At 42.3% G+C, this 21,665-nt stretch overlaps 1 long non-coding RNA gene across 1 annotated transcript in view; it reads right to left on the bottom strand.

The window, feature by feature from the left end:
- The window catches only part of LOC307017215, a 219,949-nt gene extending 208,272 nt beyond the window's left edge, over nucleotides 1-11,677 (bottom strand). The window contains exon 1 of the long non-coding RNA XR_013802073.1: nucleotides 11,535-11,677. This is a non-coding gene — a long non-coding RNA (uncharacterized lncRNA). The remainder of the gene's footprint in view (nucleotides 1-11,534) is intronic.
- Nucleotides 11,678-21,665: the final 9,988 nt, after the last annotated feature.

Below are 21,665 nucleotides of genomic sequence, written 5' to 3'. Positions count from 1 at the left end.
GTCTTCCTGCCTCTGCCTCGCTAATGCTGCTGCTGCTTCTGTGTTTCATGTTGCTGCTGCTCGCCTGCCCCACCATCACCCCAGCTTCTACCCCAGCTTCCACCTGTAGTCTCGGGGGATAGTTATCTAATCATCACTCAATGTTCTTTCTAAATCTGTGGAGTGATGAGGCCCGGGCCTAGATACCAAACTCAAATTATATGCTGCTTATAATAAACATATTAAGAAACTTGTGAGTTGTCTGACTGAAGTCAAGCTTATGGTTGATCTGATATGTATAGTATATATGTGTGTAGTTTTATATTAATGTGCTCACAGTACAAAGAGCAGACAATGTTGTGCAAGAGGCCTAAACTGCACTTTCCCCACATTTATTGCTTTTCCCTTTATGTTTCTTGAGAGACCTCAGACATGCACTCCCTCGGTCCCTCAGGAGTGAAGAGAATTTAAATTAATTACAAAAGCCAGAAGACCATGGCCACCAGAAGACGTGCATACTGTATGGTGTCTAATGCGTGTTCGTGTGAATGTGAAAGACATTTGGCAAGTGTACTTTGACGACTCCAATGTACTTTTTTAATTGTGTAAAAAGTCAGTATGTGCGCATTTGTGTGTGTGTGTGTGAACGCCTGACCAGTGGAAAGGCTGTGCCAGGTGTGATTTCATTCTCCCTGCAGTCATGGGTCTGCAAGATCGTTTTAGACACAGCTTTTACCACCCACTGGTAGACTATAGCGTTCCCCACCCATCTCGACAAACTGTGTGTATGGGTTGGTATTAGTGTACAGTATATCATCTGTCATTGGGCATCATTGTCACCTTGTACCATGTTATTTATAATTTAATCCTGCATTCGATCTGCCTCTAGGGGGTTGTGTTAGTTTGCTTGTATGTGTACAAAGAAGTGTGTTTGTCACATACATAATTTGACCTGATTTCATGGTGCATACATAAAATATAAAACAAAAAATCTAATATAAAACAAAAAATCTTTAAGGACACTGTAATAAAATGTAGTTAAATATATTGAACTAAATAACTAAATAGCAATAAAATGAAGCAGTAATTTACAGCGAAATGGAATGCAATGAGTTATAGAATATAAAATATGAAAAACTGCAGTAAGCAGTATTTGAACATTGTGCGCATTAATGTAATGTGTATAGAGTCTACGTTGTGGCTGAGATAAAGTGTCAGTGGGGGGACTGGGCCTTTTCTAAGAGGCCGGTAGAAACTGTTCAGGTGGCTAGAGGTTTTGATCCTGATGGAGCGCAGCCTCCTGCCAGAGGGGAGGGGGGTGAACAGTTTGTGTCCAGGGTGGGAGGGGTCGGCCACTATCTTCCCTGCCCGCCTCAGGGTTCTGGAGGCGTGCAGGTTGTGGAGGGATGGCAGATTACAGCCGATCACCTTCTCTGCAGAGCGGATGACACGCTGCAGCCTGCCCTTATCCTTGGCTGTGGCTGCAGCGTACCAGATGGTGATGGAGGAGGTGAGGATGGACTCCATGATGGAGGTGTAGAAGTTCACCATCATTGTCTTTGGCAGGTTACATTTCTTCAGCTGTCTCAGGAATAACATCCTCGACTGTGCTTTTTTGATGAGGGAGCAGATGTTCTGCTCCCATTTGAGGTCCTGGGCGATGATAGTGCCCAGGAAGCGGAAAGACTCCTCAGCAGTTACTGGGGAGTCACACAGAGTGATGGGGGCAGGTGGAGCTGGGTTCTTCCTAAAGTCCACAACTCCACTGTCTTTAGAGCGTTGAGCTCCAGCTGTTGACCAGGTCACCAGATGGTCCATCTCCCACCTGTAGGCAGACTCGTCCCCACCAGAGATGAGTCCGATGAGGGTGGTGTCGTCTGCGAACTTCAGGAGCTTGAGAGACTGGTGACTGGAGGTGCAGCTGTTGGTGTACAGGGAGAAGAGCAGAGGGGAAAGAACGCAGCCTTGAGGGGAACCTGATGGTCCGGGCGTCAATGACGTGTCTCCCCAGCCTCACGTGCTGCTTCCTGTTAGACAGGAAGTCTGTGATCCACCTGCAGGTGGAGTCGGGCACGTGCAGCTGGGAGAGCTTGTCTTTCAGCAGAGGATGATTGTGTTGAAGGCGGAACTGCAGTCCACAAACAAGATCCTGGCGTAGGTTCCTACTGTGTCCAGGCGCTGGAGGAGGAAGTGAAGGGCCATATTGACAGCGTTGTCCACAGACCTGTTGGCTCTGTGGTTGAACTGCAGGGGTTCCAGGAGGGGAGCTGTGATGGATTTGATGTTGGACAGGACAAGGCGCTCAAAGGACTTCATAACCACAGAGGTCAGGGCGACGGGTCTGTAGTAATTTAATCCTGTGATCCTTGATTTCTTGGGAACCAGGATGATGGTGGAGGTTTTGATGCATGCTGGGATGTGGCATGTTTCCAGTGAGGTGTTGAAGATGTCTGTAAACACAGGAGACAGCTGATCAGCACAGAGCTTCAGGGTGGAGGGGGGGACATTGTCAGGGCCAGCCGCTTTTCTGCTAGAGTTTTCGGAAAAGTCTGTTTACATCCCTTTCATTGATCGAGAGAGAATTTGATGTGTCAGTGGTGTTGGAGAGTGGGACACTGAAGGGTAGGGGGACGTGGAGGTGTGAGACTGAAGCTATTGGGAGGTGTTGGGACTGAACTCTTTGTCTTCAAATCTACAATAGAACTGATTCAGATCGTTTGCAAGGCGTCAGTCGCTCATGGAGAGTAAGGCTTTCGGCTTGTCGTTTGTGGTCTGTCTTAAGGCCCGGGCACACCGGGCCGATTTGTTGAATCGGTAGGCTGTTGGCTAATGGCCGTCGGCAAAATAAATCACTCTGATTGGCTGTTCAGCTTAGCGAATCAGTGCATGAGAAGCGAAACGGAAGTGAGGGACCCAATCAAACGATTAAGAAGGCAAATCTGAGATTTCATTTAACTCCAGCTCTCGACACAGGTTCGGGAAAGCCCCATGAGCTTCTCGCTGTAGAGTGAAAATGGAACGCTATTTGTTGTTTGTTTATATCACGCAGTCTGTTCTTCTTCTCTCGGTGTATCACGCAGTCTGTCTTCCCGTTGTTGCCTCTTTTGAATGACGAATACACACTACCGCCGCCTGCTGGTAAGGATACAAACAACAAATAGCTACAAGCTACAGCTCGAGCCAAGCAGCACAGGGATGAACTATGCCAATATTTTAACAGTATTGGTGCAGTGCCTTTTCAGTGGGGCAAGGTATATAGCAAATATGTGTGCCTATCCTGCTATTTGTGTTTATTATTTTAATCACACAGCGTTAAAAAAAATGAAAAAATGGGCCTACATAACTGTCAGTTGCAGCCGTAGCATTATTATTGGTTTAACTACTAACATTATATTTTTAAAACATTTTTAAAAAACCATCTTGAGCAGCTACAACATTAAAACACTTCTTGACAGATTGTGGACAGTAAGAAAGTACATTTACTTAAGTACTGTACAAATAGTGTTTCGCTAAGCTGAACAGCCAATCAGAGTGATTTGTTTTGCCGACAGCCTCCGCAGGCTCCGCGGCCGATTCAACATGTCGGCACGGCTGAAAAAACGCGACGGTGCAGGACACACCAATCTGAGTAGGGCGACAGGGCGCTCATCGACGGCCAGACATCTATCGACACACAGTATATGGTCGGCGAGTGTGCGCTGCGCCTCCTGCACGTTTGCATGCGGTGGGATATAAACACCGACCAGAATGAATGAAGAAAACTCGGGGGGGAATAGAAGGGTTTGCAGTTGATGATAAAAGTTTCCAGAGTGGGAGAACAGTGCTGCAGAATCACTGTCACATCGTTGCACCAGCCACTGTTAGTGTAAAAACATATTCCTCCACCTTTTGATTTGCCAGAGATCCGCTCTGAACAGCTGGAAGCCTCCCAGCTGCATCGCCAATTCCGGAATCGATCCACACAGCCAGGTCTCAGTGAAGTACAAAACACAAGATGAAGAAAACTCTCTGTTTCTACTTACTAGTAGCTGAAGCTCGTCCAGTTTAATGCCTTTGGAACGCACGTTGGAGAGAAATATTCCTGGTAGCGGCGTGCGAAGTCCGCGGCTCCGGAGGCGCACTATGTCCTGGCCCGCTTCCCTCTCCTGTGGAGTTTCAGTGCTCAAGAATGTCCAATAATAATTCCACAGAAGAACAGAGAAAAGCGGGAAAGTAATCCGCTGAAGTTGTTTCTCTAATGTTTAGGAACTCTTCCCTGGTGAAAGAGTTTGGTGTACTGTATGTAAACACTGAATTAACGCATTGTCTGTGTCTGCGTTGTACCAGAACGAATGTGTTTGTGCACATGTGTTTCTGTCCTTTAGTGTGGGGGGGACCAGAGGGAGGCCCCAAGGCTGTTACAAGGTCAGCTTCCTTGAGAGTGGAGCGGTTAGAGGGAGATAATAATAGCCAGGTCAAGATTCAATTATTTGCCTGGGGATTAAGTTTATGGGGTCTTTCAGGAAGGTCAATGGGTGGTGAGGGGTTTCATTCTTCTGAAACAGAAGCCACTTGCAAAGCTCTTTTATTATTGTTAAGTCCCCTGATCGTAAAGATCTGGAAGCTGCCACTGCAGGGCAGAGCTGCAGGTCAGTCGGATTGGTTGTACCCTAAATTTAACAATGGGAGGAACTGTGGAGGAATACTAGAACATTTTGTTCCACTGAAAAACAGACAAATAAAAGTCAAAGAATACATAAGATAACATTTCCTTCTGGGGTCCTAAGTTTTGTTAAAATGAAGGGACACTTGGCTTATGCATAAATGGTACAAATTGTTCAATATTCAACCAAAAAATAAGTAAAACTATTAGCTATTAACTGACAACAATCATAACTTCCAATTTTCATGAAGACAAACAGAGGGAATTCATATTCTGGATATACATGTCTGCTATGGTTGTATTAATTGTATTGCTGTTAATTATGGTCGAAGACTATAACATGTCAAGAGTCACTGTTATGTTATGAGTCACTGGGTTTAGAGATGTTAGTTAAGTTAGATAACTATTTGGATAAAAGGACTATTTAAGGGAAGTCGTTTATTTCCTGCTTGTTTTTTGATTGGAGTAAGGTTACCTTATACCAGGGGTAGCCAACGCGGTGCCCGCGGGCACTAAGTCGCCCGCAGGGGGGAAATTGGTCGCCCGCGTGCATGTTCTAAAAATAGCACAAGTCACCATGGAGCTCCGTCTAAAAAAATTATTGAATACATTTTAATTTTTAAATGACAATATTGAATATAAAATTTTAAAAGCACACATGTTTTATGTACATATGTAAGTGAAATGGAGATTTGGTGCGTGAAATTGAACTCTGACCCCAGATAGGTTCAGAGTTGAACTCCACGCACCAAATCTCCGTTCCACCTTTAGCTGAGACAAGCTAGCATGAGCAGCTACGATCATGGGCCTCATCACCACACCGCAAACAGACAAACACACTATTAAGCTCTATTCTTTCTCTGAATTAGATACGTACTCGTGTAGATATCTAATTGTGTAATGGTTTTACTTAATTTTCCCAAAAATGTTCTATATTATTACTATGGCTGACATTTTCTTATTGGCCTATCAATAAGTTGGTCGATATGCTCTAATGACCAAATTCTTATTGGTCTGACAATCGTCTTTGTTTCCTGCCATACTTGCCATAAATCACTTTTTAAAAGGGTTAGTCACTGCATGTCGGCATCATCCCTTGCTTTGAATGCTCGTTCTTTTTTGACAATGGGCAGGGGGGCAGGAATTTTAGTCAACCAAGATTTTCTTTGGTTGACCACAGAGTTTTTCATATTATATGTGGCCAACTCAGTCCTTATATATTATTTTCCTCCTTTACCTGCCAGATATCAATAGGGGCACATTGAAAGCTAGAGCATTGCTGGTACATACATTAACAAGTGCCTTGGCCGCCTGAATCAGCAGGGGCCTCAAATACACACACACACACACACACACACACACACACACACACACACACACACACACACACACACACACACACACACACACACACACACACACACACACACACACACACACACACACACACACACACACACACACACACTTACATACTGGCACTTACAGTCTGTATCCATCACAGTACAGTGTTGCGAGATGAAAGACGAGAAGAAAACTTCACAAGAGAAGAACACTCATACAATCAGAGGCGGCCGATAGATGTGAGTGAATTAATCATCTGCAAGTCACTATCCAAAATACTTATGTATGAGCTAATGGAAGAACTCCTCCTGCATGAGGGGAGAAATTAATGAGTTGATGAGCAATGTCCCAGATATTTACAATCCATGACTGTGGGCTGTTCCACTACCTGCCTGTCAGCCGCCCTGTCTGTTTTTCTACTGCTGTCTGTCCCTCCCTCTTTCGCCCGCTCAATGAAGGCTTGGCTGAGAGCTTGAGAGATGAAAAGAAAAGAAAATGCCTTTTGATCTGTCCGCCTTGTGTTACAGCTCTGTCAAAGAGCATTACCATGATAACCCAAGCAAAAAAATCATCCGAAGGGTATCAAAGCCAAATATGTAGACGTTTAATGGACACACTATTAATGCACAGGCACAATGAGAATTCAGCAGAATAGACATTGCATCCCTGCCAAGTGCCTTTTTTCATTCATTTTCTCTCTTAGTCATTTTCTTTTTCTACGTTTCCTATAGCCAGCATAACAAAGCCATCACAATTCAGCCTACAGAATGTTTCACTTAAGGTTGCTCTGATCAAATAACTTTGAAGTGCACGCAATGTTGCATTGTTGGGAGTTATTCTATTTCATGTCTGATATATTCACTCCGAGGGGAGAGTGATATTGCCCTCCTGTTATGCAGGGAACACAAGGAAATAACAGAGAGACTTTTGAAACTGCCAGGAAGACGAATTTACTTCTCTTCTTTGAGAAACACGCCTTACATATAACCTTGCTTTAAACATTATAATTTCCTCTCCGAGCTATCATCCCGAACAGTGGCGGCTGGTGGAAAATATTTTCGGTGGGGCTGTGGAAATTAGGGATGTGCATTTCGAATCCCTTCGGGGACACAAATCTTTTGATTCAGTTCACTTTAAAGATTCGTTCACCGATTCGTTCACCGGTTCGCAAACGACTTCTGGTGATTTGTATGGAGTCAGATTTGGGTCAATATTCTAGGGCGCAAAACAAGCTACTCACGAGCGGAAAATGTGCTTTTACACGCGCATGAAATCACCCTCGCAGATTAAACCCCCGCGAGCAGAGACAGCCCTCTTGCTCGCTCACGGGAGTGTCAGCCTCACTCGCTCGCGGAGTCTGTCTGCGCGCGCGTTAAAAGTTTCTGACACTTTGGGGCGGAGCCACTGGACTTTGATTGACAGCTGCACAGGAAACCTGGAGTTGCCAGGTTTGATAAATGCCTGAACTACCAAGAGCCGAGGCGTGACAGCAGCAATATCAGTTGGACGAGATTGAATGGTAAAGATGCCCATAAAAAAACATTATATTCGTAAAGTGTACAGCTAATATATATATATATATATATATATATAAATTCATTTTATATAAAACAATATATTTTTGAGTGGGCTGTATCTGTCGAAAACTGCTAGCTACTGTCTGCTGTATGCACCTCTTACGAAATTAACTATAAATGAACTATAGTATTACTATAGTATACTGTAAGAGTTGTATAGTGTCCTATTGTAAGTTTGTAGTGTTCTGTAGTATTTTTCACCTGCTATCGTATAACTATAGTTTTTTCTGTAGTGCCATTTTATTAGCTATAGTAGCCCTATAATATTTCATTAGTAATACTATGTATCTAGATCTTTGTAGTATTCCTATATTATTTTAAATAGTATAACTATAGTATAATATATATAGTGTTTCATAGTTGTTTTTTAAACACACTATAGACCACTCCTAGTAATATCATGATATTGTCATAGTGAATGCATATTATTATTAATTAAGTACTAATGTAGGTTTTTTTTGGTGTTTCCGTATTAAGACTATATTATTTTAAATAGTACTACAAGAGTATAATATAGTGTTTCTGTAGCTGTTTTTTGAACACACTATAAAACACTCCTATAGTAATAGTATGATATTGTCATAATGAATGCATATTATTACTATAGTGTTTGTAAAAGCATTACACTCCTAGAATTAATGTGTCATTTTTTTATATCAAATGAATTGATAGTTCAGGCATTTATCAAACCTGGCCACTCTGGGCTTCCTGGCAGCTGTCAATCAAAGTCCAGTGGCTCCGCCCCAAAGTGTGAGAAACATATATTGATTGGGTCATTGACCCAAATCTGACTCCATAATACGCTTAATATGTTGTTATTGATGTAATTAATTAATTCTAGGATTGTAATGCTTTTACAAACACTATAGTAATAATAGTAACACATTTTACACCTCACCTTGTTGCCCCATGAATTATGCTCTGGGAATAGGCTACATATTATTTAAGAAATATAATTGGCCCTTGTTAAATCTCATAAATGTGTGCCTGACTATATGATGTATTACAGCAGGCTAGCACGTTATACTTTCAAACTCATGCACGTACTATGTGGCCTAACTTAAATCCCAAAGCATTAAACTCCATTTGGCCGAGTTCAAAGTTAATAAAAAAATATATCCTCTACATCGGTGACGATTTATTCATATTCTATGTACCCATCTATGTTTGTTTACCTTTAGCTAGCGGCTAAGCTAGTGGGACGCTACGGAGCCCAGCTATCCGCCCTCTGAAGCTTTTAGGGCCGACAGGGGTAGGAGAATGTCCTACTAACGCTGTGTGTGTGTGTGTGTTTCACATTAGCGGGACGCTATGGAGCTCAGGTATCCGCCCTCTGAAACTTTTAGGGCCGACAGGGGGGGGGGGGAGAATACAACGCTGTGTGTATTTATCGCTAAGCTAGCGGCTAAGCTAGCTGGACGCTACGGTTCAGGTACCCGTCCTCTGACGCATTAATGGCGGACAGGTTGAGGAGGATGTCCCGTTCCTGTGTGTGCGTGTGTGTGTGCGTGTGTGTGTGCGTGTGCGTGTGTGTGTGTGTGTGCGTGTGTGTGTGCGTGTGTGTGTGTGTGGAGCTCAGATGAGAGGGCTCTGATTACACTTTTAATCCTCTGTCAAACTACATGTTTTCTGCCATATTTTATGAGAGATAAAATGATTTTCTGCTTCAGGAGTTTGACAGAGAATAACTGAAAAAGTACACAGTAAAATGACTTCATAGTCAGTGGCGGTTCTAAAGGGTGGCATGGGGTGGCAGCTGCCACCTCAGAAAAATGCCTTGCCACCCCAGTTGGCAGCTTTGTTTTGAAAGAAAAGTTGTGGCTCATCGGACATTTATGAGAGAAAATCTCTAATGTCCGAGTGCAAGTGAATGCAGCACAAGACGTGAGCCTTGTAACCCCTCCCCCGGCCCTGGCGCGAGCCTAAAAATATGATTGGTGGCGATTTCATTTAAACGGGGGACAGCGCAAAATGAGAAGCATTTCGGATCCAAGTAGACGGAAGGAATGAGGTATTTGCGGTCTACAATGACAGAGAAGAGCCTGTCAAGTTCGGCTGCAAGGCAAGGTAAGGCAAGTTTATTTATATAGCACTTTTCTGTACGTGACAATTCAAAGTGCTTTACACTTAAAATACTTTTTAGGAATACATACAGTAAAAACACATAAAATGGCATTTTACAACAGGCATTACAAAGCAAAGATAATAAAAATAAACACCACAGGTATACAATACATGTTTAAAAGGCATACTGTAGTGCGAATATGAGCAGCTCAATAAAATAAAAGCAGCCAAAGAGATATGTTTTTAGTCTCGATTTAAAAATAGTAAGCGTTTCTGCGGACGTGCATGATTTGGGTAGTTTGTTCCAGATTGTCGGGGCATAATAGCTAAATGCTGCCTCTCCATGTTTTGTTTTTACTCTCGGAACCGATAGCGGACCCGTCCCAGAAGACCTGAGGCACCTTGATGGCTCGTAATTATGTAGGAGTTCAACAATATACTTTGGTCCTCAACCATGTAATGATTTAAAAACTAGCAATAGTACTTTAAAATCAATTATTTGGCCGACTGGAAGCCAATGTAGAGATTTCAGAACCGGACTGATGTGATCCACTCTTTTAATGTTAGTGAGGACACGTGCAGCTGCGTTCTGGATCAGCTGCAGATTTCTGATGGATTTTGTTGTCAGCCCTGTGAATACACTATTGTAGTCGTCGAGTCTACTAAAGATAAAAGCATGGACAAGCTTTTCTAAGTCCTGTTGTGACATTCGTTTTTTAATCCTCGATATGTTCTTCAGGCTGTACTCAGCATTAATTCAAAATGCACCATAGGTTTAAATCTTAATAAGTTTGTGAGGCATTTTGCTGAACAAGATGGTAATCGCCACATTCAGCTGTTATAGGCATGCCAACTTGATGCTCTGCTCACAGATGACTCGATGAGAATAATAAACTGTTAAGACGATGACCTTACGTGTGTAAATATATTTTTCTTCTTTGTGGGGGTCTGCCCCCAAAAAACAGTTTGAAGTCCTGAGAAAGTCAAATAAGACGGTGTGTAAAACTACACTGCCCAGCCCAAAAAAAGTAACCACTTTGATTTAACTAGGCCAGTAGGTAAGGACTTTCCACTGGATAATAACTGCAGTGATGTATATGTTTTAGCTGAATACACATTGTTTTAACCCTAACTGTTGCAGTTAGTCACTTGTTTAATGTTTGTTCTTTCTGATGTAAAGTCAAGGTTGTAAGTGTTTGCAATGAAGTTGTGGGGCGCTGAACTTTTCTTTTGATTATTTTGATTTATGATAGTAATTACTTGATGTGAGCAAGCATCTTGAGGAACATTCATCATTAAAAACCTCTTAAGCCCCACGGGCCCCCTCATTTGCAGGGAAACAAAGTCTTAGGAACCTTAATATTTAATAAACTATGAATATTTTTGTATCCATATAACGGGAAAAAACTCATTTTTTCCAAAAAAACACACAATGCTATCAGTGAGCCTCTGAATTAGCCCAGAGCGAAAAATGCTAACCTATTACTGCACCGAAAATCACTCCTAGCTCCCTTATTACTTATCCTAGCTGCACATCCAACACATCGTTTATGATCGTAAAGACACAGAATCTAACGGTGCCCACCTCAACACTGAAAGATACAAACTCGTTATCAACAAAAACGTACATCAAAACAAGTGGCGCTAGGTAGCCCACAACGCTAACATGGCTTACCTTTAATAATAATAATAAATGGGATTTATATAGCGCTTTTCTAGACCCAAAGACGCTTTACATTATGAGTCAGGTCGACAAACAAAACAAGAACAAAAACACAAACAAAAACAAAAAAACAAAACAAAACAAAAACAGAAAAGCAGTCAGGAGGATGTTGGTTCAGAGGGGGGAGGGGCGGGTTTAAGGATAAGCAGAGTTGAAGAGGTGGGTTTTGAGACGGGACTGGAACAGGGTGAGGGAATCAGAATACCTCTGTCTTTGTCTGGTCTAAACTGGTCTTCAATGGCATTAAAACGATAACAACGATGATGTAGTTAATCCATAGGTTAATATCCAATGTGTCTGTGTCGCCTTTGAAATGTTCTGATAATCTATAAGTAATAAAACTGCAATTCCGTTTTAAAATAGTAGGAAAGGCAATTCCAACGCTCTGTAGCTTCAATGAATGCGGGAAGACGTCACCTTTTCTTTTTAACATGAGTGTGTGCGGGACGATTTCCCTTCGATTCTATTGGCTCTAACGGTCAGAAAGAGATGTCACATGTCAAAATCGAAGAAGGGGGGCCAGAGATAAGGAAAATCCACCCAAATGGCCCCAGAAGAGGTTTTTTTTGCTAAATCTGTCTAAAAAGATCAAATATCACTTGTTTTGCGTCAATCTTGATACAGGGTACTTATTATATATTGTCCTTCGGATTCCTAAAGCTTTTAGTCTACTAACCCATCATCCAAGGTTAGTTTTCACTATAAGTACAACATATATCTTTTGTACGGACACTATAATTTACAGTTTTTTACCATGTTCAATCTGAATTTTCTTTGAAATAAAAAACATCGATATTGATTTCTACATCCAACTCAAAGGTTTATCATTACTTTGAGAACAAATATTATTAATGTAACCCTTTTAGAAGGGAAGATATGGTCATTTGTTCTGGGAATATCATTTTCGAGCCTGAAACCTGAAAAACAGGCTTGGGGCTTAGGAGAACTCCTCCAAAAAATATGTTTTATTTAATAATAACACTGAATATGTGAATCATAACAGTGATTGCCAGCTGATAGGAATAATATGATTGTTAATAGTATCATATTAATTTAGACAAACATCGACGAGACAGTTAATGAATGTACTTATTGCAGCAGTCTTCATAGATTTGGTACCCCTGCTGGTCTAAGAGTGAGACAAACTCATTCCGTTATTGTTCAGTTAAAATTCATTAAATTAAGTCTGCCACCTTATATATTTCTATTTATGGCTTTACTGATGTGCCACAATAATGTCACCAAATGTTATTGAGTTCAAATAAATATTGTGGCTTTCCAAGTTAACATTAATTGATATGACTGCGATTAAATCAGATACTTCTGCCAGGGGATGCCACCCCTGAAATTCTCCTGCCACCCTCTTGCCACTTAATGAATATTTGTCTAGATCCGCCCCTGTTCATAGTAGCCTACTTGTGGTGGTAGAAGTCCAACTAGTACTGACTCGGATATGCACAAACATGCTTATGCTAACAAGCTGAGATTCCACAGATTCTAGAAATATAAGTATCATCACTGAGCGATCAGAACTTGCGAAAGGGGAAGCAAATACAGACATCACACGACGTAGCTTTAGGTAGCAAAACACGGAGATATGCTCACCTTTTGCTGTTATTCTGATCAAAAACGAGAAAAACGCGGCTGAAGGTTAATCCATAGGTTAATCGAATGTGTCTGTCACTTTGAAAAAGTATTGATAAACCATAATTCAATTTTTATGTCAAAAACTGAGTTTTCATTAGCTGCTAATGATAGCTTCCAGAGTGATTGACAGCTTCCTGTTTTGTCTCCTTGGAAACGAGTCCAAACAACTCACAGGCTGCACCGGGCGCTGACGTAGGCGCCCTGTGACCATCAGATTTGACGACGCTGATTGACTGAAATTATGTTTTGGCGGCATAGTTTAAAGATAGCAACAGTCAGCTGCTAGTGGCTGCTGCTGCACTGGTTGAGGGCTCCTCTCTTAGCGCCCAGACGACGAGAGAGAGAGAGGGTAATGATACATGGCAAGGCCAGGCAGGAAACATGTGACTTATCAGTAACTTTAGACATCGTAACACAATTTTAAACGATATTTTATTGTAGATTATAGATTGTACTGATACCAATTATATAATATTTACCTTGTTCATTAAAAATTAAAATAAAAAAAATTAAATATATTTTTTTTAATATATTTTTTATTTTTATTTTTCATGTGGGAAGAGGTTGGGCGGCGCCCCTAGCACCCCTATGGGCCGGCCGCCACTGATCCCGAATATCTTTGGGTCAAACAGGTTTAGATCACCTTACATTTAAGCCAGGGGTCGGCAACCTTTTTGATATGAAGTGCCATTTAAAAAAAAGAAAAAATGTTATCAGCCTGCCAACGATCGAGAATTATCAACGGGGGGGGGGGGGTTGAGGAGCTTGACGCTCGTCAACTATCAGCAGGAGGGCGGGGGAGCCTCGCTGCGGGGAAGCAGTGTGTGGACCTGTCAGTGCAACTTACATGATCCCGAATTTAACAAACACATTTAAATAATTGGTTTAAACGGGATAATAATAAGGACGATCGTCCGTTCTGTGATTCTCCAGAACACACAAATTATGATATTAGGGTCATGCAGAGTGAGATGAGATCGCTGTCCCTTTTAAGAGAGAGAGAGAGGGGTGCGGCTTGTGCATGTGTGTTTGTGAATGGTAGAGCGACAGTGAGGGAACGTGTGTATGTTTCTGGAAGTGAAACGGGAAAGCAGAAAAACAGAGGTCTGTGATGTATTTTGTGAAACAGAAGAACAGCTAAATAAATGCAACGTCCTCCCAAGAACAGCTTGCCTCTCTCCAGTCATTTAAGCTAAAGTGGGTTATTGAACCTGAAGCTTGTTGCTTCTGCCCTCCTCGACTACGGTCTGGGAGCCGACAGGAAAGTTCAACACACAGATGGCCAGTCCGCCCCTTTGTAGCATATTATTTCGATGAGAGATGAGCAGTTCGCCACTGGGCTTTCAACTAAATAAACACAGCCACGCAAAAACTGCGTCATTTGTACAGCTCCTTATGGGTACTGCAATAAGTGAAGTGCTTTCCTCCGTGGTGAAACGATCAGCACTGCACCACGGAGGAAAGCGGCAGAAAGTCACCTGGAGATAAAGAGAGCGGGGCTGCGTTGCGTGCATGGCTTCCTTCTGCAGGTAACGGGGAGACGCGCTCTGGCGGCGGTCTCGCGTTCAGGATCCGAAAATTAATTGCACACTCATTCCACTTATTCCTAGTGTGCCACTGGTTACGGTGCAGCGTGTCAATGCTGGCACGCGTGCCAGGGGTTGCCGACCCCTGATTTAAGCTATATGCAATTGAGAAATAACATCCGGTCGTGTGTGACCCTAACACTTCACACTGTTTAGGGATTTTGGTATTCTCAAGCAGCCAGGAAATAACTATTAAATTCACTGTAGAGATTAACGCAGCCCTAGACAACGAAATAAGCCACCAATTATTTTCTAAGGCCACACGCTATCCATACTTCAATGAATTAAATGCTGAAGAGTTTTGCAGGGAACACAACCATAGAGTAGACAGTCAAACAATCCAACACACTCTGACTCCCTAAACGTCCAGCAGCGACGCTTGGTCAGGGTCCCGTGGCATGCAGTTGGGACGCGCCGAGGCTCCTTCAGCTTCATAAACGGACGCAAAGAGCTTTCAACTGATTGCAATGTATTACCATCGGTGGCGGAATTTGACGCTCATGGAAGCACCGCACCTATTTATGTTGGCAGCTCGTAAAGGCAATGTGAGCGTCCATTCCCATTGGATAACGGAGAATTATACACCCGGAAGTAAGTATTCTCCCTACTGTTGATTGATTTGACAGTGATATCCCCACTACTCATCAACTCGCCTTCCAGCGCCTCAGGGAAAGGTTTACCACAGCTCCCATACTCACCATTCCGGATCCCCAGCGCCAGTTTGTGGTCGAGGTCGATGCTTCCAATGAGGGTATTGGAGGGGTGTTGTCTCAAATATCCGGTGAAGACAACAAGATGCACCCATGTGTCTTCCTGTCGCGTAAGTTGACGACGGCAGAGAATAATTATGATGTGGGGAATAAAGAACTGTTAGCTGTGAAAGCTGCTCTTGAGGAATGGAGACACTGGCTGGAGGGGGCAGAGCAGCCGTTCTTAGTCTGGACAGACCATAAGAACCTGGAGTACATTAGAAAGGCTAAACGCCTCAACTCCCGTCAGGCCAGATGGACTCTATTTTTCAGTAGGTTCAATTTCACCCTCTCTTTTCGCCCCGGTTCCCAGAATCAAAAGCCTGATGCCTTGTCTCGCCTTTTTCTAACCAGAACTCCTTGCTGTAGAGCCCAAGACCATCCTTCCTTTAAACCGTATGGTCGGAGCCTTTTACTGGCAAATGGAGTCGGATGTTAAGCAGGCTAATATGTTGAACCCGGCACCTCGAGCGTCCAAACAACCTGTTCTTTGTTCCTGTGTCTCTCCACTCTAAGGTCATCCACTGGGCCTACACGTCTGTGCTCTCGTGCCACCCTGGAGTTAAAAGAACTATGTGCAGGATTAAGCAGCGTTTCTGGTGGCCAGCCATGAAGAAGGATGTGCAGGAGTACGTAGCGGCTTGTCCGGTGTGTGCTTGCAATAAAACTTCGTCCCAGGTCAAGATGGGTTTGCTCCAACCGCTGCCGATTCCTCAACGTCCCTGGTCACACATATCTATGGACTTTGTGACAGGTCTCCCCTCGTCCAGAGGCAAAACTACGGTCCTGACAGTGGTGGACCGGTTCTCCAAGATGGTTCATTTGATTCCTCTAACCAAGATTCCCTCTGCCAAGGGTACCGCAGAGGTCATGATGACCCATATATTCAGGATCCACGGATTCCCAAATGACATTGGTTCCGACAGGGGTCCACAATTCATTTCAGCTTTCTGGAAGGAGTTTTGCAGACTCATAGGCGCTACTGTCAGCTTGTCTTCAGGTTACCACCCTCAATCGAATGGACAGTCGGAGCGCCTGAATCCGGAACTGGAGACTACACTACGCTGTCTCGTTTTCCGGAACCAGTCCACCTGGAGCAACCACCTAACATGGGTTGAGTTTGCTCACAATACTCTTCCCACGGCGGTGACAGGTCTCTCTCCTTTCCATTGTGCCAATGGTTATCAACCTCCGCTGTTCCCAACCAACGAAGGGGAAGTTACGGTACCATCGGCTCATGCCTTGATCAGACGCTGTCGCCGAGTTTGGTCTGGAGCTCGCCAATCTCTTCTCCGAAGCTCGGTTCGGATGAAGGATGTAGCAGACGTCCACCGCAGGGCCGCTCCACTCTACAGTCCAGGTCAAAAGGTGTGGCTTTCTACCAAGGACTTACCACTTCAGGTGGCTTCCAAGAAGTTGGCTCCAAGGTTTGTGGGACCTTTTCCGGTGTCTAAAATCATCAATGTCGGTGTCTGTGCGCTTACGACTCCCCAGGTCCATGAAAGTACATCCTACTTTCCATGTGAGCCAAATTAAACCTGTGTATGAGAGCACACTTATTCCCACCTCCAAGCCGACTCCACCACCCCAGTTCTTCAAAGGTGGTCTAACATAACAAGGTTTGCAAGCTGCTGGAGGTCCGCAATAGGGGTCGAGGCAAGCAATTCCTGGTGGATTGGGTGGGTTATGGTCTCGAGGAAAGGTGCTGGGTTCCTGCGAGATTCATTGTGGACAAAACTCTGATTCAGGATGTTTATGATCGGCCTGGGCCATCAGGAGTCGGCCCTAGAGGGGGGGGTACTGTTGTGCACCGACAGAAATGTGTTTAAATTCCCCTGTTCCCCAGTGTTCTTTGTCAGTTCGTTTTTGTCTATTGCCATGGTCAGATCCTTGCTCTTGTCTTTTGCCACAGTCAGGTCTATGCTCTCTATGTGCTCTTGTTTAAGTTTTGATTCTCACTACGTGAGCATTTCCATTTTTGTAGAGACCATTTTTTGTTGATCATTTTTTGCTGTTATGCTGCTGTATCGTACAAATACTTTACCTCTGTCTCCCGGGTCGTGCAATTGGATTCTACCTCCTAAGTGTCTGAGTTCATAACAGGGACTGACTTCAGTAGAAGCTGCTGGGGCTTCACAAAACTTTTTGGGAGTTTTACGGGGCGTGGTTTGCAATCTGCCAAGCCAATCAGACATAGGAACCTTTTTCTCCCATGAAAGTACCTGCTCTCTAGCATGGACTGAAAAGGGGGTGAAAAGGTTCTCATGAACTAAGTTCTAATTCCGGATTTTTGGGTGAACTGTGAACGCACATCTTCGGAACTATATCGGAACTATACTGGGAAAAGTACTCCGGTGTGAAGGCGCCTATTGTATTGCTTTGCTTATGGAAATCACATGGACTGAATGCTAACTCATTAATTGCAAAATGTTGGTGATGTCGTCCTGAATCATCGATGCTACATGAAACCATATTGGGACATTTAATTCTGCTGTTATCTTGCATTGATGCAACCTAATCAGACACATTTTAAGTAACTCAATTTAAAGTGGTGTACTCTCAAATGAGAGGAAATTGCAGCAAAATAAGACACCCATATGGCTCTATTCACAATTCACAGCTAACTCATATAGCAGATATTGTTCAATTTCTGACATTTGCTCAGGTCATTTGGAGCCCGAAAGGAAATTCTCAATATATTCTTATGCTCAATAATACAAAGAGTTATGCAGCACAAACACTCTGTCTGGATCAGTGGTTATACTGTTCAACTGAAAGCCAGCGTTCAGTTACTGGGGATTTGCTCCAAGGTGGTGGGTCACCATGTGGAAAATACCTTTATTGAAAGCTGAATTAGGTTTACTGTCAGAATGGACTACAGGACGTTTGTTTGAACTTAAAAGCAGATGGGAAATAAAGGATTAAAAACACCTTTTTTGTGGATTTTCTTATTATTTCTCACTGGATTTTGAAGGTTAGTTAAAAAAAAATTAAGGTTGTACTCCATCCATATGTGGAAGTATACAAAACTGGTCACAGCTGCGACATAACACTAGCATATGGATATGGGGAAATATTTCAGCTACTACTGAGGCAGTTAATTTTATGTAACATAAGCAAAAATTACTTGCAGATATAACATTACTAAATTGCAAAATTGTACTTACATCTAAAAAGTTAAGAGAATCAGAAAATAATTTGTGATCTCCATCTTTTGTACTATCGCAACACATTTTCTCATAATTATAATTTTCAAGGACTCATGCAGTGGTAGTCTCGATTGACAGTCCACACATACACTTCACTGTAGTTTTTGTTGATGAAAATATGACACATAGTAAACGGTGGAGCCTGTCATTTTCCCACAGAGTCTGATCCCCTGTGGTGAAGTTGCCTGGTAGCAAATCAGCCTTGTTCATGTTCCGGTGTTCTGGATCCTCTGTCATACAAAATCTACAGCTGGCAAAATTGTCATATGTAATAAACGTCAATCAGACCTCAATATAATTCCCTGCTGCGTCTGTTATTGGCAGTGTATAATTTAATCTTTGGAAATTCTTTCCACCAACAGCCAGAGTTGGAGTTTTCTCAGCGACTCTGGGGTCATGCTATAGGAAGTGTTGGAATAGTGTGAGCAGAGATGTCATTACTGCCTCTCGCTGCTGTTCCCATTATAAAAGATCAAGTGAAACAGCAGCTGCTTTTCTGCCTCTGGAAAGCTGTGATAATAATTGTGTGTGGTTTCACTCAGTGTGTGTGCGTTTGTTTCTGTCTGTGTGGTTGGCAGGACGCTGCATAAGTCTGAGAAATAGAAGAGAGAACCATAAAAACAGGGCTTTACTACTTATGTCAGTAGAACAGTATCATTTCGCCTAAATGCTAGTCCATAAAAGGAAATAAATGTTTTCCAACATTCGCAGAAGCGGTAAAATGTTGGACACACTATACCATCCACTGCCTATCAGCCTATCTCAGATCATGTCAAGGTCAAAGGGATTTTTTTAGTGTAAGGCAATACACTCCACCAAGCTGTTCCAGGGTCTGTTTAATGTGGCGGTCATATCATGCTGAGTTAGCCTTTAAAGTTGACCGCCATTACTTTCTGAGAGTGAGTGATGAGAGACCACAGTCAGAAGCGTATGTAATGGCGCAGTCAGCTGAAGTCGGTTCTTCCTGTTATTGCTTCATATACTCTATAATATAAATTACAATCATTATCCCCACCCTTACACATTTCCCTGCTTCTGTGAACCCCGAAAGGATCGAATCCCACCACAGCTTTCTCTCCATTTCGTACCTCACACTGTTCTTTTGCATCGTCTAAATAAACAATAAGAAACTAATGAAAAGCTCATTGGATTTCCCATAAAGAAGGGTGTCGGATTGAATTTGTGTCTGTTAAATCAATTTTTTAACATACATTAAGACCGACACAGGATCATGTTAAGTTTTTCCTGGCTCTGTCCGAAGGTAATCAAAGTCTGACTTACCAAGTAACATTGGGTTATGTGGGGGAATATGTTTTGGCCAATGGTAGTGACAAGATCTCCAGAAAAAGCATTGCATCTAAGTAGTTGTGCACAAAATATTGTTTTTAGACAGTTTCAAGAGTTCGGTACCACTTTACAATAAGACTACACTTATAAAGGATTCATAAAGGGTTTATAATTAGGTTATGAGTTACTGTAAACACTTTATTAGTCATAAAGTACAATTTGTAAACAAGTTCTAACATAGTTTTCATACGTCAACACAGGCTCACTATTTGGCAAGATGACTAAGCCTTATATTGGCTACCTAGCGAGAATCAACTCAGTGAACAACAGATACCAAGGATGGTGGCTGATGAAGAAGACAAAGTAAGCTAAGTAGCCAATATAAAACTTAGCAGTAAAGATAAATGTGGGCAAACTATTTGGCAAGCAACCGGTCACAGTTGCCCTGTTTATCTCATGTCTTATAAAAGCTTATTAATGATTTATAAAGTGTTCACAACCTAATTAATTAATTAATTACAAACTATTCGTAAACCCTTTATAACAACAAGTCCTCCAACTCATACGACCAAATAGGTTGATTGTTCATGCGCTTCTTACAACCTATAATCCAACACAGTCTCACTCCCTGATAGTCCAATAGCGACGCTTGGTCAGGGTCCTTTGGCGTGCAGTTGTGACGCGGTGAGTCTCCTTCAGCTTCGTAAACGGACGCAAAGAGCTTTGAACTGATTGCAATGTATTCCCATCGGCTGCATTTAAAGGCAATGTGAGTGTCCATTCCCATTGGATAACGGAGGATTTTACACCTGGAAGTAAGTATTCTCCTTACTGTTGATTGATTTTACAGAGATATCTGCACTACTCATCAACTAAAAAACACCAGATTATCCTTGTTAATTACATAACATTGATTGGATTAAATTGTGTACAATGCTTTTGTATTTTCCCCCTTCGATTCGGAGAAACAAATATTTTTTCGGAGTTTAGGATAGCAGAAGACACTAAACTATCTAGAACCCTCAGCTATCGTTTGGGACTACACCATGTGCTTTGCTTGACAAACCATGTGATTGGATATTGGAGTGGCAGTGCGTGAAGTTTACGCAGAGCGTCAAATAGCACTTTGAAATGGAATGAAACCCATCAACGGCACAGGCTCCTCCAACAGTGCAACACAATAAAACAGATAGTAACAGTCTACATGGGCCATTCTACCGAATTGGACCAAAGTCAGATTGGACAAAAAACGTTGTCCACATATATTTGTACCATTATCTAAATTACTCATATTTGGTAAAAGAACCTTATATTTTTATATCGTATTGTCAGACTGTTTCGGAATGTTCTTTATCTACCAAAAATGGTCACTACCGAAACATGCATTTCATTTTTGATTTGTGCCACGAATTACACATGATGTTTGCATACACTGTAGTAAAAAAGTATTATATTAACCCATTAAGATTGTTTTACCTTCCCTTCTCTAAATAGTATTTTAACAAATATTTCTAGAGGGTTTTCAAAATTAAATTAATAAAAGTCAATTTTTTTATCAAATTTCAAAGTTCAATTTATACAATTCATAAAAATCATAATGCAAACTTTATTTGTGCATAATACTGATCATATTGATTCCAGAGTTAATATACTTCAACATAATATTTTTCAAAACATCCACTGTTTCGGTAGTGACCACAGTATTTTGTTCTCAAGGTTGTGTTATATTCCATCCATCCATCCATCTTCTCCCGCTTATCCGTGGTTGGGTCGCGGAGGTAGCAGTTCCAGCAGAGAGCCCCAAACGTTCTTTTCCCTGGCCACATCAACCAGCTCTGACTGGGGGATCCCAAGGCGC

The sequence above is a fragment of the Notothenia rossii genome, assembly GCF_949606895.1.
Source record: "Notothenia rossii genome assembly, chromosome: 8".
NCBI classification, from domain to species: domain Eukaryota; kingdom Metazoa; phylum Chordata; class Actinopteri; order Perciformes; family Nototheniidae; genus Notothenia; species Notothenia rossii.
This window is presented reverse-complemented; position numbering and strand designations above follow the sequence as displayed.